The sequence below is a fragment of the Buteo buteo genome, chromosome 11 (genome assembly GCF_964188355.1).
Source record: "Buteo buteo chromosome 11, bButBut1.hap1.1, whole genome shotgun sequence".
In the NCBI taxonomy this organism is placed as follows: domain Eukaryota; kingdom Metazoa; phylum Chordata; class Aves; order Accipitriformes; family Accipitridae; genus Buteo; species Buteo buteo.
Genome location: NC_134181.1, coordinates 15,012,108 through 15,020,006, shown reverse-complemented (window position 1 = coordinate 15,020,006; position 7,899 = coordinate 15,012,108).

Sequence of the window (7,899 nt, the reverse complement as noted above, 5' to 3'; positions counted from 1 at the left end):
TTTATCTGGAAATGAAGTATGCCCATTTACTCTTGCTTTAGGGGGATTAATTTCTTTACTGATAGAAATAATAGATTTCAAAGTTCAAAAGTTTCTCTGAAGATACCCAAGACAAACCACAATAATTGTGCTTTTACTAGGCTGACTGCTTCTCTGGCACCACGGGAAGACTTCTGCAAGACAGCATGGCCAGCCTACACTATTTTCAGCAGCACGTTACCTGATCGTCCAACACAGTACTAGGAATATGCACATTCCCCAACACAGAGCCAGTTTGCCTCTGCTTAACCTCCACATGGCAAATTTCTGAGATACAGAAAAAAACTTTTCCTGCTTCAATAAGCAGCAAGAGACAAGAGTTAAAGCCCTTTACCACAGACTTTTCATAAAGGGAGCCACTAGCACATAATGTAACACAAAACGTACCACCTGATGATGGCAGTCTTTTTGGCACATGATCTTAAAGAACTGTTCTTAGCTTTAATCAGATTTTGTTAGAAAGCATTCCAGTAAGAGCTCTGGCCTTGAGAAAAGCCTCAGACTTCTAGTAGACAAGAGATATTTTGTAAATGACCCACATCTCCAGTTCAATGTGGCTCAGACGCAAAAAAACCTGACTGCAGGTACTTGCCTTGAGGCAGCTATGCTAGAGGAAACTGAGCCAGGATGTTTGTGGAAACTTGCAGGGGGAGTGCAATGGCTATCTACTTGCAAAGATAAACAAAGTGGCCCTAAGCTTTTCTGTATTTTCTCTTGCCATTGTCTTCACAGAGAGGAAGAAATTTCCAATACCTTGCTGATATGCTGGGTTGCATGTCCAACATAATACAGATGATTTAAATGTCATTTAAAAGATAGGAAAGTTGCACACACAAAAAAAGCCAGACTCCCTTGGCAGTTCCCTTTTGCCTGGGCTCCTCCCCTTTCCTGTTTCATTTGCAATTCACATTTCAGCTGGAGACACTGCAGTTATCTCATGAAAGGGACAACCACTGTGCTCTATTAAAACACTAAACAAAATGCATAACTGGGGCATGTTGTTAGAGCAGCAGCTTAATACCACAAATAGTCTTAGATGAGAATAAGGGAAGCTAGCCTTTACTTCAGGGAAAGTTTGATTAGATGATCTTAAATCTTCCAATCTTCTACATGAACCATGTGACCAAATCATCAGAGCCATCTTTGAGGACTGTAAGTGTGAGATCTTAAGCATTACTGTTTCTCACCAACCATTTCATTTTTTATTCAGGCCTTTTTTTCCCCACTTCAAATTACAAAAAAAAAAAGTCATTAAATAACACAGGAAGATACTCTATTTCTTCACTTTTTTCCCTTCCCAAACCTCTCATAACAGGTCAGAAATGAGTCATTATTCAAGTGAAGTAGTATGATGACAAGTTAGCACAGTTATTTTTCACATTCTCCCAGAGTACAAAGGCAATAGATGCATGAATAAACAACTTCTGCTTTTAATACTAGAGAGGATCTGCAAGAAAATTTTAATATTTCTCTCCACTAAGTCACATATTGTTCCCGAAGGCTAAAGGGTTTGTTGGTAGCTGAAAGGCAGACATCTCATACTTTCAGATACTCTGTCCACATTATTAATTCAGTGACAGATAAAAAGCTATTCCCATTTTAACTTGTTCTTCAAACATGTTTCAAATTGGCAAATCTTAAGACAGACATTTGGTAAAGCTCCAGACTTCCACTTCTGTTGAAATCAACAGTAAAATTGAGATTGACTGGAGCAAGACTGAAGCTAAAATTATGAAGTAACCTTTAGAACTAAAACTAATAATGTAATAGATATTGGCGGATGGTTAAACAAACTCATAAAAATCTATATATGAGGATAGATGTGCCCTTTAGTGCACAGCTTTGAAATAGCACTCAAATTGGTCAGAAAATACTGCCACATCTTGCAAAATTGTTTCATTTTTGAAAGCTCCAAATGTGACAATCCTCTGCATTTATCTAAATGCAAAGTTCTATCTTGTACATAAAACTTTTATCAGATGATTTCTCTCCAAAGTAACATATAACTCTAGTCATCAAAATTTTGGCTACATAAATGAACAAAGGAAACACAGATACTTTCATAACTGAAGGTGAAGCATTATTCCCTGTTACTTGTTTTGCAGTCTTTGCATTCACGGAAATAACTGTAGTGAAGTATTTCATGTAAACTATTTTATCTGAGACACAATATAACTGGAGAGAGCATGTGCAATGGAAAATATTTATAAAAAGCTGGTATTCAACAGTTTCTAATAAATTCCTTATGCATTTCCTAATCACTGATTATGAAAGTGTTGATTTAGCAATAATTTGACTCTTGGCTGTAGTAAGATTAATTACAAATACAAGCTCAAAGCATAGAGAAAATGGTCAGTCACAAGCCATCATCAAGCTGGACTTCAGTAACAGCTTTCAGGAATGTGTTTACCTTGTTCAAGGACAAGATTCTGTCAAAAGCTGGACTGGCTTCTTTTAAGACAGCCACTGACTGACGGATAATTGGTAGGCTAATGAACAGTTGTGGTTTCTTCTATAGAATAAATAAGCTATTGAGTGAATAGATGATTGCTTCTACAGAATACTTCTAATTACATTTTATATATGTCCAGCCTCAAAATATTATAAAGAGCTAGTTATCTGCATCTTTGCTGCCTCCTTTCTTCTAAAAGGGTATACGCTCTTGCAGATGGACGTATTCATATTCAGTAGCAGCTTATTACCTGAAGAAGCCAGATTACTTTTTCTTTTTTTTTTCTAAAGCATTCTTAAAACTGTAGAGTATTTCTTCATTCCCCAATCCCCATTCTCCCCTGCTTCCACCACCCATGTAAGTACTTCCTTCTTCAGCACACCTACACACACTCACTCTCTTTTCTTCAAAAATCCCATAATGGCATAAGGTAGATCTGGCAATATAAAGAAGGTTTCTGCACACTATCCCAACTTCTGTGGCTCACAAGCCAGTCATTATTTGCCTGTATTTTAACTGCATCTGGAAAGAATTAAATCCAATATGACTGCTTAGGGATTATCTATGGATGATTCTCAGAAATAAGTTGCCTTGTCTAAGTAAACATTAAAAAACTGCTGTTTGTCTCCAGTTACCTTCTCCAATGGTTTCTTTCATCCTTGCTTAAACCTTTGTACAGTCTGTTCAGCACTGCCTAGCTAACCATTCTTCACAGTTGTTACCTTCTCACCTTACATTTAGAGGGCCTAGCCTATTTTGTAACAGTTGCAACATACTTCAGGAAAAATGTAAATAGATACAGAGGTATAACAACAGTATCTTTATGTTTATGTGACAAGAAAATGTCCTTGTTACTCTCCTTTGAAATTAAGCCATTTGTTGAGAGTAGTCCTACAGTTAAAGAATAGTCACAACACAAAGTAGGAAACAATGTATTTTTCTTCAGAGTGGATGTTTGCTGCATGTATTACAGAGAACAGGACAGATTGTTAAAAGCGTATAGTTCAAGAATATGTGAAGTTTAGTTGCATCCAAATTTTAAGCATGAAAATATAACAGATTGTGGTTTTGCATGTGTTTTGCAAAATGTAGCCTTTATCTTAAGAATTCCTTTGGTTTCCACTCCACACAGAGTTAAGGGCAAAAGTCTACGTAACCAGCAGGACTTCTGAGTATATGCACATAAAGAGTTCTCAGAGCGCAAGTGAACTGAAATTGTTAGTAAAATTAAAAGATCAGATACTTACAGCTCAGGGACTCGTTTTATATCAAATACTACTGGACTTGCTGCACACTGGAAAAAAGAAAATTCTCATATAAATATAGTGAATGCAAGCATAACTCAGTTATATTACAAAACATGATAACTAAAAAGAACAACAGTTGGCAAGGCCACTACACACCATGTCAAGGGTCTTACTGGCATCTCAGCTGTTACATGCACTATACGTCCTAATAAACTGAAACACTTTTTACGAAGAAAAACCTTATGAAAAACTTTTTGTCTAGTATGATTCCCAGTAACACTGAGATCTTTACATTAGAAAAAGAAGGAAGCTGGACCTCATTCAGGACTTTAAATAATAGAGAGACCACAACAGGGCTGGCTGATTTTTTTCAGCATTGATTTTGATGATTTTTCCTTTTTCTCCAAAACTGTATTTGAGCCAAGGTGTTTCGTTTGCATTGGTTGTGTTTTTTTTTTAACTCAAATCATGGTTTTGAAATTTAGAAATTATTTTGTCAAAGATCAGTGTATATTTGAGTTGTGAATAATTTTTTGCAGTATTCACTCCTTGCTCGCTTTGCCAGTTAACCATGTTGTGTTTCTCTCTCACTGGATAACCTAAAATTTGAAAAAGGTTTATTTTTCCAGCTGAAAATTTCCCACAAACATTCTCAAGTCTTAAATGAATGTCTTCAAAAGGTATTAAGAAAAATTTCTAAAAAAACACTTATTTTTGTTTCAAAGGTAAAGCTTTGATTCCTTATCCAAACTAATTTTCACACCTTTGCTTACTATTGACATTCATGTAACATACTTGTATCAGGCTCCTACCGCAATAAGTCCTGCAGTCCATAAAAATCCCCCCAAAGCACAGTTTTAGCACAATGAGCAACAGACAAGAAAAGCCAAGCAAATACACAAGATAATGAAAGGGTTAAATAATAATAAAAGTTGTGTTTAGAATAATGAGCTGGAATTTTACTCTGTTAAATGCTTATCCAGTGTTAAGACATAGGCACAGATGCAAATACACAGTTTATTCTAAGACATTGCTTAGTACAATGCTTACAGAGAATCATTGATATGGGTTCCCAGTAGATGCAACTCAAATGAAGAAGGAAACTTCTTGCAATGTCAATTTTTCAATACATATATGCACACACACGCTTTTTTGTTTTTTATTTACACAGATATGCCTTTTTTTCTCTTCAGTCATCCAGTTCTTACTATAGGATAAAATAACAATCCTTTTGAGCTTTCACCTAAGCTTAGAAAAAAAAGGCTTTCCATCTTGCTAAAGACCATTACAAATTCAGCCTGATAATCTAACTTAGTACTTCATAACTTTAGCTCAGAAACTGTATGCCAAACTAGTGTTGAAACTTTCAATTTATCTTACTCTGGCTCACAGAAGGTGGTACATGACCAAGAGTTTATTGGGAAGAGAAAAGATAAAATTGATTAATTTTCTTTGCGTATTTTTCTGATCCCCTCCCAATCTTCAAAAAGGTCTGTACATAACACTGAACACCATTTGTTCATCCCACAGAAACCTCTGTCAGTGAGGAGGAAATTAAAGAACCTCCTTTCCCCTGCCCATGTTGCTAACATGGGTTCTGTTGGCATCTCTGTGATCTCTGACAACAGCCTGTATGCAGGCAAAAAGTACAATAATTTCCCTGAGTAACAAAAGCAAAACACCACACTCAAAAACCCCCAAACCTAAATCCAAACTCAAAACACTCCACTTGCAAGAAAAAAAAGATTTGTCACATACCCTTCAGAAGGAAAAATCTAGTAGAGCCCCACTGCCTGGATAAATCTGTTTAAAATTGTGGTGCTCCTAAGTTGTTGTTCTTGCTAACTCAGAAAGAAAATCACTTAAGCTATCTCCCTCTCTGCTCCCCCTTAACAGATTTCTACAGTACGGTCTTCTGAGCTTGTTATGACACTACCTGCCGATGTACCCCTGTTCGCTGATGTCTACTTTCATTTTGTAATGAAAAAATGCATAGCATTTAAATGTTTATATATAAAAAGAGAACAAAAACTCAGTTAAAAGTAACTATTTAATATTCTGGTTTTCTATCAGTTATTCAGCTATGCTCAGGATTGCAGGCAAATGACAGGCCACTGACAAGGTTTTGGCATGTGATTCAGTTAACTGAACAAGCTGTGGAAAACTACTGGACATGACATAAAAAAATATCACTAGGAATTACAAATAATACTGTGAGAAGGCAACAAAAGTTACAAATAGTGCTGTGAGGGTGGCCGGATCCCACAGGTGCTTAAGGGGGAGTTACAGGAGAAATTGCCAGACATCAGAGATAACTGGAAGGGACTACTAGGGACCTTTCAGGGAGTAAAGTCATACAAGTCCAACAGCATCTAGGTAACCATATCAGTAATACCATGTAAGGCCAAGACTAAGTAGCCCAAATCTGAGTATAGATGTAACAAAACTGAGACCAATTGGGAACAAGTAATTAGGGGTGGGTTGTTTATTTGAGAGGAGACTGGGATGGAAAAACAGAGGTGTAAGGACAGACAAAACGAGGGCCGGGAAAGGGCAAAAGAAATAAGGTATGCAACTCATATTACTGGTGCTGCACAGAAGTACCTGTCAGGCAGCCCTGGGTTTCATCACCACAGCTGCAGCAGGACAATAAACTAAATGTTTTGTTCTGACCATATCACAAAACTCAAGCCTGCTTCCCTAGTCAGGAGAATTTGGGTGGGGGCAGGCAGGGTGCTCTTCCAGACCAGCAAAGGAACAGATGGCTGGCACAAAAGTCCTGCTTGTTGTGCCTTCTACACCTGCCAATGCAGGCAGCTGCCCACTTCCTAACAGGCTCTTCAGTTAGTGAGTCTTAAAATTCTCTACAAGTTTCAGGTTCTTTCTTTGTTCTTTACTGGCTTGCTTTCTTTCCATGGTTGAAGAGTTCTAGAAATCAGGCAGTGTACACAATATACCAACTACCTTATCTGATGAAAGTTGATACCAGAGGTTCAAAGCAATGGCCATGTAGGACCTGTAATTTTTTTTTTTTTTTTTTTTTTTTTTTTTTTACAATGTAACTGCATTCTTCTTCAGGAGTATTTAAACAGAACACTTTTTAAAATTTAAATAACATTGTATAGTATTAGATTTAAGCAGGAGTCAGCAATGCCTGCTCATATTTTCATGTTAAGAGCATGTTAAGCACATAAAATAACTTGTTAAATAAACTTGAAGGGGGTTTATTTTTCTTTTGCAATAACATGAAACTGATCTCTTTCTGATTGTCCAGTGATAAACATAATCAATGTTTATTTGATTTCTAAGGAAGCATGTAAAATGCTTCATCTTAAAAAAAGAAATTCAATTTGTTTTATATAAAGAAAGCAAAAAAGGCCTGAAACAAGAACTGAATTTGAATGATCCCTTTTAGTGCCTGTATAAGGCCAAAGCAAGACCTCACACTGCTGAGAGTTGCGCAGTCTATTTAAAAACAAAGAAAACTTCATATCAGAACTATTTTTCATCACATTGTGTGATAATAGTAACATTAGAAACTAAATGAAAAAGCTCTTATCTGTAAGAGAAGGAAAACAACTAAAAAAATTGAAAGAGACATACAAAAAAAATGACAATGTGCAAGTGTTAACAAAAAAAAGTAGGGGAAGACACAACATTTCAGCTGCGTGCCTAACGTTCTGTCAATACAACTCACAAGTTGATGTTAAAAATTGGTATGTGGGAAGAGGAAACTCTACCTTGCTATTTATCTGCATTTTAATTTAATAAAATGGTAATCATTCAGGCTTGTGATTCTTTAGCATCACTTGAAAATAAAATGTAGTTTCATCTCAGAGGTGTTTTCTTATTATTTATTGCATGGTTTGGTTGTGTAAGACATAAAACAGGCCTGTAGTAACAAGGATATTTTGGCAAGGGAGAAGAAAGTATACAAACACTGCTTCTAAACTGCCTCCTTAGCTTGGGTTCAAGCTGATACACCAAGTTCACCTACCATTCTTAGTATCCATCAATCTGCTGGCTCACACTCTGGCTTGACTTGCAAACAAGCCACTAAGCTCACAGGACAGGTAAGTCTGGGCTGAATCATACTGTTGCTGAACTTCATCCCTACAGGCATAGATATGAATGGCACCCCACTGGTTTGGGCTAGCTCAC